Raw genomic sequence first — 21,499 nt, forward strand, 5'->3', positions numbered from 1 at the left:
TCCAGTCATGGCACCAGTCCATATGAAAGATATGGACCTCTTGGACTAAAGGGATGGGGATGGGGGAAGTGTCAGAGTTGGGCATGAAGAGATACTTAACTATCTAGTTATCCTTAAACTTGAGGCCACTTAAGCCAGTACTGATTCTTTCAATAATAATAATAGCATACTGTCTTATCAGAGATTTGCTCATTCTTTGATTGAGATTGATATAAGCAGGGCACTTACTTCTCTTCCAATAAATGTTCCTCACGGAGCTGGCAGTCTAGCCATCAGGGTTGACCGTCTGAAAAATTCAATATCCCCCAGGACAGACACATTTCACTAAGCCTACCTTGAGGTGTTTATAGAGCCACCTTTGTACTTACTTGTATGCATTGGCACCCAAACAATTTTACATCCTACTTGTTAGGGTTGGCTGACTCTAAAGAAAGTGTTGGCAAAACTGTCAGGCTGGTGAGCTGGCTTCTGGCACCTGAGCAGTTTCCCAGGCCATGGGTCATCACTGTTTCCTCCATTCAGCCCTTCCCTTGAAAAATATATGAGATAGTGGCTTACTTCACAAGTCACCTTGATGGTAACCTATTGATCCATAGTGCAGGACATTCAGAGATAAGGAAGGAACGTTAGTGGCCCTCCAGGGTGATTACTCATCTCTAATAACAGGAAGCTGAAGGCTGGAGAGGTCAAGCAACTTGGCCAAAGTCACCCAGAAAGTGATAGAGCTGGAATTCAAATCCCAGTCTATTGATACCAAATCCCATGCTCTGGTGGAGCACATTGCCTTCCCCTCCAACCACTTCATAATGATTCACCCTGACTCTGTTTATTAAGATTTGCTAAGGACCACATCCTACCCAGATAGGATGCATCTAAATGCTTTGGTTAGGTGCTAGAATTGGAGTCAGCCATCCTTGGTTAGAATCCTACTTCAGATAAATAGCTATGTGACCCTGGGCAGCTAAACTGAACTTTCTCAAATTTCATTTCCTCATCTACAAAATGGGATAACATCTCTACTTTACAGAATTCTAAGAAAACCAAATGAGATAACAATGTACAGCACTTTGCCAACCTTAAAGTATGCTAAAATGCTAGCTATTAATTTTTTATTGTTATTATTAAATGTTTTAAAAACATATGAGAAAAACAAATCCATCGATTATGAGTTCAGTTCCCTGTGGTAATCCAAACTGCCTTCATGGTTTGGCCAGTTAAATCCATCTCTGATTTGCACAGATAAACAGAATGGAACCGAAACATTATGTCTCTGGCCTCCACGATCAACGGTTCGCTTGTGAATCCGAGCCCAGTGTTTTAAGTACAACTGGTTGGTTAGTGTTGGGCAGATGTTAGACCTTTCCTGCCTCTGTCTGACTCCATTCAAAAGGCTGATGAGATGTCATTGGGGTTTCTTTCTAATCTGAAGGGGAAAAAATACATGTTGCTGCATTTCAGAGGCCTTTCTCCTCCCATTGTGTTCCTGTTCATGGATGTCACCATTCTCCCAAAGAAATACAAAGCTTTCGGTCTTTCTCGGGCTGTTGCTGAAATAGGATCCTTGAGAATGGAACTTCTAAAAACATTCCTTTTACACACTCATTCAAGTTCAAGTTGAAAGTTATTATTCTTTGCTTTATAACTTCAACAAAACAAAAGGCTGATTCTTTAGCCTGACACGTCCTCACTTCTCTGGTTTTGAGAGACCGAATGAGTTAAGGCAATTCTTCCAGTTGGACAAACACTGCAGAACAGAAAACGTGGATGGAAACCAATGTGCCAACCAAAGGTCAGGCTTATTCCTTTTTTTTCTTTTTCCATCTTCAGTCATATTCATATGCTTTTTTTTTTAATTCCATGCATTTATAGATTACTCCCACTTCATTAGAGGTCTCTTTAATAAAGAAAAGCAGTTAGGAAAACTAATAAAATTGTGACTTCATCTAAAAAGCCATACAACATTTCACAACTATAGTATTTCTTACCTTTCTATTTTTTTTTAAATAACAGAATCTATCGTTTTCTCCCTCCTATTCCTCACTCCCATTAAAAAAGAAATAAAGACAATTAATCAAATTTCTTATAAATAATATGAAAAGTCAACAAAACAAATTGTCTCCCTGGTTATATGCAAAAAAATCTGTATGTCTCATTCTTTCCCCAAAATCCATCACTTCTCTGTAATGGATAGCATGTTACATCATTGGGTACTGGAATCATGTAGCATCATTACATCGATAATAGAGCAGATTCATTTCATATGAAATAGGTCAACCTATTGTCACTCAGAAATAAGTTGACATATTCGTGGCTGGATTTTCTAAGGAATGGAATTGAGGAAATTGTTCTAATCCTGCCTGACCTTTAAACAGGATAACATTAATTCCAGCTTTGAAAGAGAGTATCACATGTTCCTCATTGTTTCCGACTCATTGACTCTCCTTAGCATCTTTCAGAGCCCCACTCTTCAGTGCTGCCTTACATAGAATGGGCATAGACAAAACAAGGCACTTTAAAGGATGGTCCCACTGGAACTACAAATTGAGATTTCACTGAAAATTCTGTGGATCTTTTCTCAGCAAAGGAAAACTCGTGCTTCCTCTTAACACCTTGAAGTACCCTTAGATTCTACTACTCTTCTGGCTGACGAAACAGCCTCTGGGTCTTTCTGGGCTTAGGTACTTTTTAGAGGGGGAAACATAGGCTACCTCTGGTCTAGATTCATCCCTTCCCCCGCTTTTCCTGCTTGGTTTTCTCTCTCCTTTCTGGAACATTGTATGTCTACAACCTTCCATGATAGAAACTTGCAACTTTCCAGGCAATTGAGTGAGACCTTATTCCTCCCTAATTGACCTTGCCCCCTTGCCTTTGTTGCCCTGATGACGGGCTCCAGGAATCTCAGGCATCCAAAGAAGGAGTGGTAAGATTTAATGTAAGGATATATCCAAAGTAGTGAGCAGCACCTCCTAGGACCATTATAGACTCTATCCCAAGGTCACAGATCATCATATTTAGAGACTGGCATTCCTGGTGATATGCCTCTCCCACTCTGATTTCAGAGATATTAGCTACTGGGAATGTGGCAGAGAGATAATACTTTCCTACTCTAGGTCATATCACCTGTGGTACCACTTTGTAGGGACAGGGTGAATGCTACTCTAATGTGCTTTGTAGGCATTGCAGCATGATGGGAAAAGATTTGATGTCAGAAGATCTGAATTTGAATCTTGATTCTGCCAAGGTCACTTATGAGGCTATGGTCAAGGCCCCTCCTTAAACCTCAGTGAACTCATCTATAAAATGAGAGGTTAGCACTATATGTCACTGAGTTTTCTTCCAGCCTAAGATCCTTGTTCACCAGGAGATCAACTACCCTAAGGCTCAATTTTCTCATCTGTAAAATGGGAAAGTTGGATTGTTGGTAGAGTCAAGATTCAAACTCAGATCCTCTGCCATCAACTCCCTTTCCACCGTACTGCAATGTTTATCAAGAACACTAAGGTAGCATTCACCCTGTTCTTACAGCAGATGATACAATGACTTTATATGATTCCCATGGACCAATGATGTAACATGCTATCCATTAAAGAGATGTGATGGATTTGGGGGAAAGAATGAGACATACAGATTTTTTTGTGTACAAATACAATGGGAAGTATTGGCTCTCTACCCCATCCCCAAAGCTGACATCTCTGATGATCCCTTCAATAGCTGAACATCCCTTCTAACACTAGACCTAAGAGCCTATGACCCCTGGATCCTTTTCTTTTTGTCCCCACTCACTCCTGTGGTCCATTTCTCCCCACCCTTACATAGGTCTGAATTAGAATGAACCAAAGAAAGGTATACTTACAGCTGTGTATTACTGGTTTATTTGGATTTTCTGCAAAGTCCTATTTAATTCCTAGGACCATTACAATGACCTGGAAAACCCAGACAATACAGTTCCAGAGTCCTTGAATAAAGTTGGAGATTAATGTGAAATTTCGAAGTAAGGATACCTTGTCACCTTTCTGGAGATGTGAATGTAGGCTATTTCTCAAAAACCAGAGACCAAAAAATTAGAGGATTTGGAGTCACTTTGGGTGGCATTGCAGTCCATCCAAATAGGAAAGAAATTCCTGCTATGGTGTATTCAATTGTAATCATTGATCCTCTGCTTGCAGACCTCCAAGGAGGAAATAACTGAGTTTACTTAATATCCTTGTGACCTTAGGCATGTCACTTCCTGCCCTGGGTCTCAGTTTCTTCATCTCTAAAATCTTACCATGCCATTTCATGACAATTCTAAATCCTATGATCTTCAAACTACCCTTTTTCAAGCTTGAAATGGGACATCAAATTATTGTCCTTTGGTTCATTAATTCAAACTCACTCCCTGTGTTCAATTCAATTCATCAAATGTTCATTTAAGTACTTACTATACACAAGGCTCTGTGTTCAGTACTAGGGATACAAATATATCAACAAAATCATTCCTATCTTTGATGAACTTCTTTTTTCCTGGGTGATATCACAAGGATGCAGATATGAAAATAGATTTGAGGTGAGAAAGGGCAATAGTAATTGATAGGAAAAGGAAAACCTTCAAGCAGGAGGTGGCCTTTGAGATGAGATTAAAGGAAGCTATGCTTTATAAGAGGGTGAAGAAACAATTAGTAGCGTGACAGAAATCCACCACAAAAGGTAGGGACAGAAACTTGAATATCAAGTTCAAAGAGTAACTTGCATTCTGATGTGCCTGGAATGTAAAATGTATGTGTGAAATATTTTTGAAAAGAAAGATGCAACAAGATTGTAGAAGACCTTAAGAGGAGTTTTTAATATTATCCTATACGTAGTAGGGTTGGGGGGGGGGGGTGTCACTGTAGATTTTTGAATAGCTGAGTAACATGGATCCCTAGAATTTTTGGATTATCTATTTGGAGACCTGTGTGGAAAATGGATTGGAGAAAGCAGAATTGCCAGACCAATTAAAATTGCCAGACCAATTGAAACACTCTAGGTGAAAAAATAAAGAGAGCTTGGACTAAGGTAATGGTCAAGTGGATAAAGAGGAAACAAATCTGGTGGTAGAACTGATAAGACGTAACAAATGTTGGGTTATAAGGGTTAACAAAAAGAGTAGTTGAAGGCAAATACAAGGAAGATGGCAGTCTTCTCAACAGGAAAAAAGAAAATTTGGAGGAAGATTAGTTTTATATATTTACAAGGAGGACAGTACCTTCAAGAGAAATGGAGTACCTACCAGGTACATGGACTGCATTTTCTTTCACAAAATGAGGAACTATGTGCAGTGATGGGGTTCAACTAAGTGCTGAGAAGATTAAAATAAGAGAATGGCTCTTCCTGTTGGGAATCTTTAAAGGGTTCGATGCTTAGTGTGAGGAAACTTTCAGGGAACTGATGCATCAGAGACATGTTGGCATGTAATAAGACCATATAGCGAAGTTAAGAGGGAGGTATAAGTTACCAAATATACAATAATGATAGGCCTACACAGAGCATGAGCCTGGGTGTGGTGCATAGTGGCTCATGATCTATGTAGACCTATAATAACAACAAGTGTAGAGAGCAGTTGATGGAAGGAATTATTAATTAGACTGACCCACAGCTTAAGTTGGGTGGGACTCTAAGTTTCAGAAATCACCAGCAGCCTTGACCAATAATGGTCTCTTGTCTATTTGTCCTTGTACTCAGAAGAAAGTGCCTGTTGGCAAAGAGTACAGGGTGAAGGTCAAAGAGAGAGCCTGTGACTATAGGATGGAACTCTGCTCATTGGGACCTCCAGGGAATGGATCTGCCATTTTAGGTTCATTAGTACCATGCATTAACCTAAAAAGAAACCACTCTGTGCTTAGAGGTCAAATAATGCCTCTGTTAATATCCATTGCTGGAGTCAAACACTCCCAGCTGTAGAGCCAGATTAACCAGCTTGAAGCTCCTACCAGGCCTCAGGTTTGAACTTTTTTGGAGCACACCCCCTGTCCTGATAGCAACCAAACTATAAAAATTTGTAGAAACATACCAAGGAATAATAATTGTTATAATTATAATAATAATTGTTAGCACTTTAAAGATTGTGAAGGGCTTTGCATACATTATCTCATTTCATCCTCACAAGAATTCTATGAGGTCGGTACTGTTATCATCCTCATTTTATGGATTAGGAAACAGACTTGGAGAGGTTAACTAACTTACCCAAAGTCACTCAGTTACTGTGTCTCATACAGGATTTGAACTCAGTTGATCTGACTCCAAGCCCAGCATTCTTACCTTTCATACCACCTGGCTGCCAAAAAGAGTCAGAGGTGGAGAGAACTCAGTAGTCACTGGGTCCACAATCCTGACTTTGTAAAGAAGGAAACTGAAATCCAGAAATGAATTAACGCATTGACAATGATTTATCAAGCACCTAGCAGGTGCTGGGCACTGAGAATTCAATGACAAAATGAAACAGTCAAGTAGCCTCTGTGGGGTCCCATCGCTAGCCAGCCCAGATGATCTGCCAAGGCACATGTTCCTTGGGTGGCATGATATATTGGGGGAAAAGGGTTGAACTTGGAATCTGAGGATCTGAGTTCAGATCTTAGCTCTGTTACTTATGACCTGTATGATCTTGGCCAAATCATGTCACCTAGATGGGTGTCAATTTTTTCATTTGTAAAAAGAAATGAAAAAGAAGGCATTAGGCTAACTGACCTATAAGGTCCAATCCAGTTCTAAACCAGTGATCCAATGGCTTGGATTCAAATTCCCAAGTGACATTATTATTTCTGTTCTCACTCCTCACTCCTGCCTCTTAGAATATGTAAAGTTCTTCAGAGTTCTATAAAGTAGCCACCTTCTTCATAAGGATTTTCTTATTTCCCCAACCTATCAGTGATTCCTCCCTAAATTTCCTTGTATTTTATATATAATTTGTAAATAATTAATGAGTACATGTTTGTCATCTCCTTCCCACAGAATATAAGCTCCTTGAAGGCAGGGGCTGTCTTTATATCTTCAGCATCTAGCACAGAGCCTGGCACAAAGTAGGTACTTAATTAATGCTTGTTGATAGATTACTTGATGGGGTGTTCATACACAAATCACTTTACTCCTCTTTCTGTTAGATTCCTCTTCTGTATAATGAAGAGATCAAATTAAATGACTTCTAAGATCTCTTATAGCTCTAAATTTAAATTTGTGCCTCGTAGAAGTGATAATAATCATATAACAATAATATAACAAATATGATATAACAATAACAATAAAAACGTGAGTGAGGGTTTATAAATATGAGAAATCCTTCATGCACATCTCCTGGGGTTTTCTGTGTCAAGCATAGGCCAACTGAATGCACGCAACCATTATCTTGATAAAAGAACCAAGGCCCAGCCTTGCAGCACCATGCACTCGGCATATCTCAGGGAAATCCGTCATGGTCCACTGTGACAGGTATTAAAATTCTCATTGAGCAGAGTACTCCATTTGCAAGCTGGGGCCAAAGGAGAATTAGCTCAGGATTGATCTAGTTTGGTCCTTGAAGAGCTAAATCAAAAGGCATTATCACTGACAGTTAAAAAGAAGAACCAAGCCATTGTTGGTTTTGACTGTATTACTGGAGCCTAGTGTGTTTCCACGGATGTCAAACCCATGGAGGCTGAAGCTTGTGGCAGTTTATTTAAAGGCTTATTCTCAGATGCCCTAAATTCAGACTCCAACGGGCTCCTGGTGTAACTTCTCTTAAAATGATGAAATGAGGCTCCCTTCTCAGGTGAGAATGATTTTTTTTGAACCTCCCTCCATCCCCTTCGTATCCTTTGAGATAATTCCTGGGTGGTTTCTTATCTCCTGCGTATTAGAATCCTGCAAATCTGGATCCCTATTCAATGTAATGGAAGCTGACAGAATAAAAACAACTGGAAAACTTTTAAGTGCCCTTCATCAGAGAGTGGTTTGGATTTTGTTTTCCCTCACTGGGGAAAACCAATCAGTTGAAGAGCTTCAAGATCCTCCTCATCACTAAATATATGAGTTGTAGAAGGTCTGCTTTCTATGATTCTGTATCCTTCATTTTCTCTTTCAGACACAGGAAGACAGAGTCCCAGAATTATGCCAATAAAGAGAGAAAATGAATTAATCCTTAAAGAAACAGGAAGCATGTTAAACAAAGGCCATCTTTGGGATGGATGGATGGATATTTGGCCAGACTTCTCTTCTTGCCCTTATGAAGTTCCTCAAGTGAGTGACAAGATTTTTCTAATTTCTCTCCTTCTGACCTTCAGAAGAAGCAGAATGGTCAAGTAGAAAATTGGCCAGGGTTTGGGGACCCTAGAGGATTCCAGTTGGAATTCTGCCTGTGCTACTTCTTATTGTGTAACCTTGAAAAGGTCACTCAACCCCTTGCACATAGTAGGTGTTATAAAAAATGCTTATTCCCTTCCTTCTTCTTCCTCCCATACTGCTTCTAGTCCTAAATGAGCCAAGATCTACCTCTAATGACATAACTTATTCAACATTTATCCTGTCTTTTGTTATTAATGACAGTGGGCAGGCAGCTGGCCTTGAAGCCAAAAGCCACCTCCAACACATTTGGATTGGGTCACACTGGACAAGTCACATTATATCTCAATGTTTTAAGCAACTCTCTCAAGTCTGTAAGTCATAGAAGAGTTACCAATCTGCACTGGTAGAAGAAATTTCCTCACATGGGATTTCCCTATACTGATAAAAGCACAGATTTAGTCCTTAGCCCCTATAATTTTAGTATCTTTTTAATGTAATTTTCTCAATTAACCTCCTTGAGGACAGGAATGAGGTTTGATACATCTCTGTGTCCTTCAGGGCATTTGTGACCAGGCATAACATAGAGATTCAATACCGTCATAGGACTTCACTGAATCATAGCATCTCTATCTCCCTTTGGACCTGAGCTTGATGACCCTCCTGATCCCTAATAAGTGACCATTCAGCCTCTGCCCAGTGATCTCCATCAGAGGGGAATCCACTGGCTCCATTCTACTTTGGATATCTTTATAATGGAATATAGAATAAATAGAGATGAAAAAAATTAGAAAAGCCTACATAGATACACAGTTATATGTCCCTATATAATGTGTACACATTATTCTCTCCAATCCCACCTTTAGCACAATGGAAGTTTCCTGAGGGCAGGGGTCATTTTGGATTTTTGCCATTATGTCCCAGAAGTGTAGCATACTACCTGGCACATAGTAGGTCCCTAATAAATGCTTGCTTAAAACAAATCAGATTTGAACCAACAAAAAAAATGGTAGGTGAGAGCTTTGTTTGAGGTGCTGAAAGGGTTTCATTTTAATTCATAAAGTCATCCAAGTTGGCAATGGAAAGCTTTCTGGGAAGAAACTCCATGGATGAAACATTCTTCCTGATATTGCTGCTAATAATAATGCAGCCAGAAAGTGTGTTTGTTCTTCAAAGGGCTTTAGAAATCTTAACTATCTAATTAACTCCTTAATCACCCACTAAACTGGCAAGCTGGAAGGGAGATGGCAAGCAGGAAAGCAAGAGTTAGTGAAACCTAGAAGCAAAACCCAACCTGGAAACCAAAATGGACTGACTCTCCAGGGTGTGGGGGAGGTGTTCTCCATCGCTGTAGTTTTGCCGGGTTTGGGTTGGGCTCGGAGTTTGTTTTTGTAGGGGATGGTTTTACATGGCTCTCCTAGCAGTCAGGGCCCAGAGATGAAAGAGAACAGAGCACAGCTTCCAGAAGACCAGATCCAGCTGCATCCCACCTGGGATCAGAGTTTGCACTTCAGACTGAACCATGGGTACACATAAAATGGTACAATTCTCTTCTTGGCAAAAGAGCCACAAGGTGACTACAAAGAAAATGTGTGTGTGTTGTTTGTGTTATGGTTGTGGTGTGTGTATGTGTGTAGTGTGTGAATACATGTCATGTGTACATGTGCATAGTGTGTATATGTGCTGTATGGAGTATATATGTATGGTGTGCATGGTATGTGTGCATGTTGTGTCTACGTGTGTGGTATGTGTATATGTATATGCTGTGTGGAGTGTGTGTAGAGTATATATATATATATATATAGTGTGTGTGTGTATATATACAGATACGGTACTATATATATATAGCATGTGTGTGTGGTATGTGTGAATGTTATTTCTATGTGTATAATTTGCGTATATCTTGTGTGCATGATATGTTGTATGTAGTGTGTGGTTTGTGTGTTGTATGTGCAGTATATGTGGTATATGTGTGTGTGGTATCTGGTGCATGTATGTGTATGCTCATTCAATGAGGGAAGATGCCATGATACCTGAGAACTCCTTATTTAAACAAATGCTAGCTAAATTTATCATCATCATGATCATCATTGTTAGTATTGGTAGTTTACCAAAACCTAAGAAGATGAGAAATAGCCAAGGCTGGGAGTTAAATAAGTCTTACAATCTTGAATCAAACATAATAACAAGTTAAAGATTGTAGGCATTTTTTAAGCACCCTTCACATATATTTTAGAAGGGTAAACAGACATGCTTCTGCTGATTTCTCTCAAGTCCAAGTACTGAGAAAGACAAGCAGTGGGGGCTCTCACCCAGACACATAGGTTTCAGCTTGAGTAATCCTCAAAGTCATTTCCAAATCAGTTCAATATTTGCTGGAAAGGATGACGTCATCCTCTCAGATCAGAGTAACTGTCTGAGTGGGCTTTGTGCTGGTTAAAATTCTAGCTGCTGCAGGATGCAGAAGGCGGTGGCTATTTTCAAGGAGGCTGTAAAAGACAGCAATGACATGGCCTTGGTGTATGTGAGTAGGGAGGGGGAGGAATCTGGGACAGATACAGAAGGAAGGGGTTTTGGGCACTTGGAGAGACATGCCAACCTTTAATTATATAGAAGAAGCTGAGCAGCAAGAGATCCAGTGGGGTCCTAGACAAGGACATCCCACCAGGAAATCAGAAAGTCCTTGATCAGAACCCTTCCTTACCAGAACGCAAGGATGACCTGATAAATGTTTAACAATCACCTCTACAAAAAAAACCCCTACAAAACAACACTGTACTACATATTGTTGTTCAGTCATTTCACTTCCTGACCCCATTTGGGGTTTTCTTGGCAAAGATACTGGAGTAGTTTGCCATTTCCTTCTCCAGTTCATTTTACAGATGAGGAAACTGAAGCAAAGAGGGTTAAGTGACTTTCAGAGGGTCACCCAGCTAGTGAGTATCTAAGGCTGGATTTGAACTCAGCTTTTCCTGACTCCAGACCTACTGTACCACCTAGCTGCCTCTGTATTACACGAAGCAATTTTAAATTTATATGATTAACATTTTCTTCATACTTTCATGTCTAAAAAATCAACTCAAAAAATGAATCAAGGCTTGAGTTATGACAATTGTCAATTTCCAAGGAGCAAATGTTCATACTAAAAATCTGAGAATTATCTTGTGAGTTAATATGAGCTGACCCCAGCATGTCCCTGCCAATATCCTAATACTGTTTTAACTGGCTATGAGTAGTAGATACAAAAGGCAATGTCTCATAGTGGAGAGAAAACTGGCTTCTACATCAGCAAAATCTGGGTTCATACCCTACCTCTGACACATATGACTGTATGAGCCCCTTAAGTAAATTCTGTTACTTCTCAGCCCCCCTCCCCAGTCAACTCTCTAAGACTATAAAAAGCTCCGAGAAGATGTTGACCAGCAGTAGTAAAGGAACATGTCTCCCCTCCATAGCCCCCAGAAATCACAGATCGTTTTTTTTAAAGTAACAGATTCATTGCTAATGGTCAGTTTGCATTTAAATATAAAAAATAATTACCAACCATAAAAGCAATAGTGGCATGCCTCCTACCGTGCTAGACTCAACACTTACTAAACATATATTCCTGGGCAGCTACTTTAATCTCTTCTGGGTCTCAGACTCTTTGTCTGTAAAAACAGGTTAATCGTAGTCAAGACAACAAGCATTTATTCAGCACCTACTGTATGCCAGGAACTCTGCTATGTTTGGGGGATACAGAGAAAGGCAAAAGCCAGTCCTTGATCTTGAGAATCTCTCAGTCTAATCAGGGAAATAAAAGGCACCCATCCCCCAGGGCTGTTGTGAGGTCTATAAGAAATTATATCTTTATCAACTGGCTACCTTAATATTCAACGCACTGACAGATTCCTTCTCTCCATCATGGATGCTCTGTACTGTAGACTCTGCTGCTACAGACTGAAACCTATTTTCATCTTCCAATTCTACATGATTTTGTCCATGTCTTCCCATAAATCCTCCAATAAGTGTGTATCAAAGTATTGAAGACCTTCCTGCACATTTCTCCCCATGTCTGGGTACCATGGCCGGTGGGAAGCTGTCCATGTTACTCCCCCTTCTGGTTCCATTACCATGCCCATTGGGTCAGCTGTAATTTTGACTCTTGGGAGTCTTCTTCATCTGTAGTTTAAAAAGAAATAAAGTTCCAGGTTCCTCCAACTCTGGATGTAATAGCAAGTTACACTGAAAACTCGTCAGTCCAGCATCCATAAACAAGTTTTCTTGCCTTATAGGTAAATGACTCAGTTTTCTTAATTCTGTTGGTCCAGGCAACAATACCAAGAGAATGCCACGGCCCAGGACATGCTGCATCAACCAGTGCAGAGTATAGCCAATTAGGTCACCCAGACTAAGGCATTAGCATAAGCTATTGGCTGTCCCCTTCTTAAGGTGCAACATAGGACAATGAATAAAGTATGGGAACTGGAGTCAGAAACACCTGAATCCTGCCCCAGATAAGCACTAGTTGTGTGACCCTGGGCAAGTCCTATAACAGCTCTCTGCCTCAGGTTCCTCATCTGTACAGTAGGGATAATAATACTGTTAACCTCACAGTGCATTAAGGTGCTTTACAAACTTTAAGTGCTGTATTAAGTATGAGCTATTGGAATTAATACTATCACTAAACTCTCTGGGTGTCAGTTTCCTCAACTGTAAATGTGACAGACTCAGTGGCCTCTAAGGTCCCTTCCAATTCTAAATCTCTGCTTTTATGCTTCTCCATAAGCTGGTACCTGGGTTATTCCAGCCCCTTTACCCCCACACATTCTTTTTTCTTTTCTTTCTTTTTTCCTTTTTTTTTTTTTTTGTTAAGATAAGAAAAGGAAGAATCCAACATATTGAAGCTTTCATCAAGTTCAGGCTTGAGCTCCTGTGCATACCTGTCAGAACCAGTGCTCCCAGCATAGCCTATTCCTGGTGTCCTTGATCTCCATCCCCTCCCCTCCCTTCCTTTCCCCTCCCCTTCCCTCCTTTCCCCTCCCCTTCCCTCCTCTCCCCTCCCCTTCCCTCCCCTTCCTTCCCTTCCCCACCCCCACCTCATTCTGTTCGTCTAGGCTGAAGGAAAACAGCTCTGCCCAGCTGATTCAGCTAAGAGGGGCAGATGGCCTCATTACCCTTAAATAACCTAATTAAGAGAGCCTATAAAAGAAAGCTCTGGCTAGAAGAGAACCTGGCCTATTTACTAAATAAGGGAGCTAAGTTCTGGGAGTTCTGTGCTTGATCTCAACTCTGTATCTTAATTATTATTAACAACATAAGGGCAAAGATGAAGCTGGTAGGGGACATAACTCTCCATTTTATTTTCGGTTCCTGTTGCCTATATGTAGAGGGAAGTATTGTGAGGGTTATGCAGGGAGTGTTTGTGACATGAAGTCAACACAATTCTAGTTTTTATAGAACTGAGTGGGTGGGAGAGGGAAGGAGACCAGGAGAACTCTAGATCTTACTCAAAAATGAAGTATTTGCTCTCACCCCTTATCTTCGGGTTTTAGGCTTTCTCTAGAAAGCTCAAAACAGTTTATTGTCTCATTTATTCAGGGTAGTGGGGGGCCCTTGCAAGTCTCTGAGTATTTTCTCATACCATCAAACCTTATGTGAGAAGAATTCCTAGAATCATAAGATTTAGAGTTAGAAGGGACTTTTGAGGTCTTCTATAGATGCCTCTATTGGGATGTGGCTCCAGAATCTTTCACCCATTGTCTCGAAATACTGAGGCATTTTTGGGTTGCTTCAGGGTCAATATGGACCAGGTTGACTGGCAATGAAGAAGGAGAATGATGGAAGACATCTAGAATGCCAAATTTCAAAGAGGAAGGAAGGAGAATAGAAATTGAAAGAGAGAGAGAGAGAGAGAGAGAGAGAGAGAGAGAGAGAGGAACATGACAATGCCTAAGCAATCAGGATTATATTGGCAATGAAGCCACCTGAAAATGTCCCCAGACAGGCAGTCCCTGGGGAAATGTCAGCCCAAGACAGATGAGGAAATTGAGGCTCATTGAGATAAAGTGATTTGCCTAAGGTCACACTAAGTCCAAGTAACAGAATCCAAATCTGAACCCACAGTTGGCGATTAGAAATCCAGTAGTCTTTCTGCAACATCACCTTCCATCGCTGGATGTTGAACACCTTCTTTTAAACTCCCTTTCAGGCATTTCCTCTGTGAATTCTTTTCTGACCACTTCTCCTACCACCAACTGAAAGTGATCTCTCTATCCTCATATTACTCTTAACACTTTGAGTTTCCTCTTGTACCTTTAGGTTTGTAAAATCTAGAGGTCCCCTGACTCTAGTCAATATGCTGTCCTCTGTATACACTGTGCCTTACCACACTTTTCCTTGTATTATAGATACTTGTGTATATGTCTTTCTCCCCTGTTACACTGGTCTAGAGGTCTATATCATTTCTGTTCCTGTAACCCTGGCACCTCCCACAAAATTATGTATAATAAAGGGCTTAACACATGTTCATTGAATTTAATTTTACCTTCCACAAGTAGAGAGCTATAGTTAATATTAGCTAGGGTTGGCACTTTCCCCTTGTGCTGATTGAGAAGAAGCAGATTAGCTTGAACTTCTGGACAAAAAACCCTATACTCTGGATGCAGACCTACTAATGTTGACAAGTGGGGGAAAAAAAACAAGAAAAACTTTTTCATGGTGAAGTAATATATTAATAGATTAATTTTTGAAAGCTTTATTTTTTCTAGGTGATTTTTCCTGCGTGTCTATGTCTATATGCCTCTGTAATTTATACATTCCCTGGGGAAGTTTTGTGTGTCAGATTAGGCTAAAAGCTGCTCAATGAAAGTTCTGGGTAATTTTGACCATTTCCTAAGGTTTGGGATGGCTATGTTCTTGACAACACCTTCTGAGTCTTTTCTGATTCTCAGACATAAAACCCTGGTAGAGGTTGTAGGACCTTGAGCATCCCATTCCATTATTAAAAATCTCAGATGTTTAGAAAGTTCTTTTAACAAAATCCAAAACCTATGACCCCGTAACCTCTACCCACTATGGCTCCTACTTTTCCCTTCTGGAGTAAGATATAATAATACTTCCTCTGATACATGAAAGCTCTCCTAATATTTGAAAAACACTAAGTCTTATACTTTAATCTAAAGATCCCCTATTCTTGGAATTGCTCCTTTTACCATGTGGTCTATGGCCCATCAGAATATTTTAGACACTCTCAATATCCTTCTTAGAGTGTAGCATCCAAGAGAATTGTTCTCTAGATGTGATAAGACCAGTACAGAAAATACCAGGAATAAGTCTGAATCTAATGCTAATATTAACGAAAACTAGTACTGCATTAGCTTTGGGGGAGGGAGGGCCCAGACACTTTATTCCACTGACTCATATTAAGTCTGCAGTCAAGAAAAGATGATGGATCCCCAATTGATAAATGGTCAAAGGATATGAACAGGCAATTTTCAGAGGAAGAAATTAAAGCTATCTATAATCATATGAAAAAATGCTCTAAATCACTATTGGTTAGAGAGATGCAAATCAAAACAACTCTGAGGTACCACATCACACCTATAAGATTGGCAAACATGACAGAACAAGAAAATGATAAATGCTGGAGAGGATGTGGGAGAGTTGGAACACTAATTCATTGTTGGTGGAGCTGCGAGCGCATCCAACCATTCTGGAGAGCAATTTGGAACTATGCCCAAAGGGCTACAAAAATGTGCATACCCTTTGACCCAGCAATATTGCTACTAGGACTATATCCCCAAGAGATCATAAAAATGGGAAAGGGTCCCACATGTACAAAAATATTTATAGCAGCACTCTATGTAGTTGCCAAAAACTGGAAGTCAAGGGGATGTCCATCAATTGGGGAATGGCTGAATAAATTATGGTATATGAATGTAATGGAGTACTATTGTGCCATAAGAAATGATGAACAAGAAGACTTCAGAGAGGCCTGGAAGGACTTATATGACCTGATGCTGAGTGAAAGGAGCAGAACCAGGAGAACTTTATGCACAGCAACAACCACAGTGTGTGAGAGATTTTTCTGGTAGACTTAGATTTTTGTAATAACACAAGAACTCCTGAAAAAAAAAAAAAATCCAAATGGTGGACCTCAAGGCAAAATGCCTTCCACACTCAGAGAGAGAAATATGGAAGTCACTCACATAATGTAGCAGATCATGTTTGTGTATGTGTATCTGTCTGTGTATCATGTTCTGATTTGTTATATGGATTCTTTCATTTATCTTAGTCTGACTACATAGCATGACTATAGTGAAAATATACTCAATAGGAAAGTATATGTAGAATCTATACAGAATTGTATGCAGTCGTGGGGAGGGAGGGAGGTAGTGGGGGGTGGGTGGGGAGGGATAAAATCGCAATTGTATGGCAGTGATTGTTAAACATTAAAAAAATAAAAAAATTTAAAAAAAAAAAAAAAAGAAAAGATGATGGACAACAAAGATTATATTTTAACAAATATTCCAGCTAAACTTTAATGATATTCAAAATGGATATACGTTCAAGGTAAACGTTACAAGTGAGTATGTTAAACTTGATCATTTGGAGGCAAATTTCTAAACTGAAGTCAAGTGTTTTAGGTGTGAAATTACAATCATTTGCATTGTACTCTATATTCTGGTATTTGTGGCCTTACAGCACTGCATAAATTCAATTTCCTGCTGTTTTTAATAGTGCTGCTGCTGCTGTTTACCGTGATTCACTCCTTTACTTCATGGACTTTCCCAACATCCCAAATTTAATTTTATACTTGTTTTCAGAAATCCTTCTATAGGGGTTGGATACCAGCTAGTGAGTTTTGGGGAGGTTTGGGGGGTGTAAGGCACATGAACTCATAAAAATATCCGATAAGTTCCACAAACAGGGTTGTCATCTGCATCTGGACAGATCAAATTCATACCAATGGAATCATGGATCGGTGATATATTAAAACAATTAATGAAAATATGTTTTGGCTGTCATTCCCCCCAACCCACCCAAAAAAACAATAATGATGAAAAAAAGACTTCATTCCAATTTCAGGCATGGAGCTCCTTAAGCGTTCACAATTCACTGAGTTAAGAAAGACAAGCTAGGCTTGAATCTCCACGTCATTTGGAAGTAGGGGAAGTTGTGATTAAAAAGGAAACAAATGCGGTATGGAGGGGGGATTCCAGAAGGCACCCTCCCCACGGCAGGATGCATGTGCCAGATGGTATGGCTACGCATCAGAGGGTAAGGAAGCAAAGAGGTGAATTTGTTTTCAAATATTTAAAGCCTCCCATGGTTTGAGTCTAGGTACCTCCTAATCTTCACACACACACACAGACACACACAGACACACACACACACACACACACACACACACACACGGCATCCTGTTGAAAATACTGGTTGCTTCTCATCCTCACCAGTCTCTCTTTTTCTCGCCTCCTTTCACACATCCTGTTTTTTCATACATCTCACATTCAAATTACCATGGAGTATACAATTCAGTGCAGCTATCTAATTGAAGATTGCACACTTCTAAGGAGAGAGAAGTAGCTTCTCTTCTCTTCCTACCACTGGACCTAAAGACTATCATTTTCCTTTCCAACTGCCCTGAAGCTCCATCCTTGTCTATGTATTATCTCTGCCCCCATCCCCCATTAAAATGTGAAATCCCAGAGAGAATTTGCATTTTTATTTATTTGTATTTGTATCTCTATTGGTATCCCTAGGGTCTTACACAGTACTTTGGTGCAAAGTAAGCATTTAGCAAATTTTATTCCTCTTAGTAAATAGGCAGCCAGACTCACTTTTCTAACCCCTGGCAATGGATTTGACTGACTCTGTATTTGGACCTGACATTGAGACAGGGTGGTACATCATAAAGAGCCCCAGATTTGGAGTCTAGAAAAGCTAGGTTCCAATCTGGGCTCTGCTACTTTCTACCTGTATAACACTGGATAAATCTTGCACTTCGATGCATCTCAGGATCCCCATATACAAAATTATGTGGCTGGGATAAGCAATCTCTAAAATCCCTTTCAGTTTCAAATCTACAATCTTATAATTCTTCAGGACCCTATAATATAAAAACGAAGTAGGGGAAGAGAAGATATTTAAGAAGCAGCTGTATTCTTATATGTGGTGGTAGGCTGACATCTGGATGTGAGTAAACATTTCTGGTTTAATCTTAAAAACAGGAATAAATTCAGTCAGGAAACAAATGCTTATTCAGCACTGCCTCCACCCTGTTGTAGCTGCTGCTGGAGATTTACAGGTCACCAGCCTGTGACAATGACAGACAAGACAGTAAATCCTAATAGGCTTTTAGTTAGTATGTTTAAGTTCAGAAAAGCTAAGTCTTATAGACTAACTGAAGATAACTGGGGTAAAAGGAGGGGAGCCAGTGAAGAAGGGTTAAGGATCCATCATAGAAGGGTTATCAGAAAGATGAGGATACAAAATCTCTGGAGGAGGCAAGACACCAGACTTCCAGGCCTCAGGAGTCATAATCTCCAAATTACTGTAGACAGGGTTGCTCCAGGATGGGAGGTTCCCAGGCAAAGATATTTTAGAGAGACTGGGTGGGTTCTCATTCATGACGGGCAGATTGGCTTCCCAACCCTGATGGAGTCACAGGCAGATCAATACTAATTCTTCAGGCTTGTATCTCCAGACATTTGGGGAGAGGGTGGCTTGGCTTAGTAAATCTAGTGCCTACCAGAGTCTGGGACAGAGTAAGAATTTAATAAGTTCATGTAGATTGATTGATTCCAGTAAAAGGAGAAGGTTTGACACAGCAGGCAGAGGGAGAGCATATATCTAGATCAGAGACAATCTGTTGATATAAAGGGTAGGTTCCCCTTCAAAAAATAAAAGGAGTTTTTATTACCTAAACACCTTTGTTCAGGGAACTGTACCATAGAGAATATAAAGATGTATAAAACATAGTCCCAGAGCACCAGAAATTTACATTCTAGTCAGACAGAGAAAATATAAACACCTGAACAGTTAAATAGTGGTTAGTTTGTAGTTATCATGTGATAATGGAAGACTAGAGATTTCATGAGATCATAGGATCTGCCAAGTGAATGAGACACATGAAGGAAGTTAAGATTAGCCTAGGGGTCCACCCAAAATTCTAGAGGTCTTCCTTGTTTTCTCATACCTGGAATGTATTCCCAACCCATTAGTTCAACCTAATAGAATCTCAAGCTGTCTTTAAATCTCAGCCCAAGGGCCACCTTCCTAGAGGAAGCCTATCTTGATCCACACCCAACCCCCAAGTTGTTAGTGACCACCTTCCTGAAAATTGCTTCACCTAAGTTTTATGTCAAATTGTGTTTTCATGTTGTCCCCCTTTCTCCAGTTGAATGCAAGCTTCTTTAAGGCAGGGATTGGCCCATGTCTATGTTTATCCCTCAGTCCTAGAACAATATATGGTACATAGTACTTCATAAATGGAGGATGAGCAGATGGGGAGGGGGAGGGAGAGAGGAGAGGGAGGGAGAGAGAAGAGGGAGGGAGTCTTTGAGCTGTCTATCAGTTACATCTTGCTTCTGCTGTGGGATCAACCCCCATCCTATCTTTAAATAATGCATTTCTTTTATGACATCTTTTTCTCCAGTTCTGCCTTGTAATTTTGTGATGTGTTACAGCTTGCTCACACCCACCCACCATGTTCTTCTCCACTGCCCTCTGGGTGGTATTCATATTTGATTCTTTGGAGGCTATAGTGTTCCATGACTCATAGCCAAAGAACAACATCTATGGAATATATTATCTACAGAAAGAGGTTATCAATCTCTGCCATAGGCAAGGGGAGCCATTAAAAGTTTTGAGCAAGAGCATGACCAAAATTTTATTTCAGTTAGAAATACCTACCTGTAAGCATGTGTCATGAAAAAAAAAATAACCGGTCAACAAGCCTGTGGTTGGCATCTACCATGTGCAAAGCACTAGGTTACCAAGACAGAACTGAAACAATCCTTGCCCTCAAGAAGCTTATATCCTATTCAGGGAGACCAAATGGACATGTAATAGTACAGAAAAATATACACAAAATAAATACACAGAAATTAAGGGAGTGAAAGGCACCAGCAACCATGGGGATCAGGAAGATATCATGCTAAATCCTAGAGTTTGAGAGCTGGAAAGGATCTCAGCAATTTAGTCCAGCCCATACACAAAAACAATCCACATTCTACTTACCTGAATGCTGGAAATGAGTTTTGAAAGAGACTTGTAATGTTATGAAGCACACTCTACGCATGGGTGACAGCCAGCACCATGGAAAGTCAAGGAGAAATAGCTTTGGAGAAAAGGTGATGAACTGAGACTCAGAACTGTCATGTGGAAGGTGATTTCCATACATTACCAATCTCAAGAAGTTGAAGATAGGTAACTAGAGCTATAGTCTAGAGAGAGCTGGTGGGGTGATTTCTAAGTTGTAGGCATAGAGGTATGAGTTGGAATTATACTAATGGATGAAATTCCCAAAGGGGAGAGCTTCCCAAAGAAAAGAATTGTACTATGTAAGGCACTTTAAAGAGACCTAGAGCCACCATACTGTTATGAATGCACCTGCTTCTTCCATCAATAAATATTGCCCGAATGCCTTCTGTGTGGCTCGCTTTTTAGGGGATATATACGGGAAGTATAAGACATCATCCCTACCTTCAAGCAGCTCACAATCCCTTCAGTTGAAATGAATACATTAAAAGATAAGTAACAATTGAAGGCAGAAATAATACAGTACAAGCTCTAGCACAAGGTGGTATAGGATGAATTGTTATTAGATCATACAGAGGAAGGGAAAATGTCCATTGACAGGAATGATAATGGGAGAAAATATTGCATAAAACAGAGTCAGAATCTTGCAACAATGTCCCAACCAAGCTTCCATGGTGGTCATTCAGCAGGAGAATCTTATTTAAAGCCTTGAAGTCATTTTTCAGCCCCTTCCCTTCAGAAATTTGGGGGGCAAAGTAGTCGCATATCCTTGGAGCAAATAAACTGCATTTTAAAGCCTCTTTTGGGCTGGTTCCCATATTTTATTTTTAAATGCTTTCTCCTGAAATAATCCTAAGCCTAAACCCTGATGGGCAGCAGTAGAACTGGGTCTATGTGAAATGTTTGAAACAGCAGAAATTCTCCATTCCAGTAGCGTTGCTTCTCTAGTCAGACCCCACAATACTAGCATAAGGTGCTGCCAGAT

Source organism: Notamacropus eugenii, chromosome 6 (genome assembly GCF_028372415.1).
Source record: "Notamacropus eugenii isolate mMacEug1 chromosome 6, mMacEug1.pri_v2, whole genome shotgun sequence".
Lineage (NCBI taxonomy): Eukaryota > Metazoa > Chordata > Mammalia > Diprotodontia > Macropodidae > Notamacropus > Notamacropus eugenii.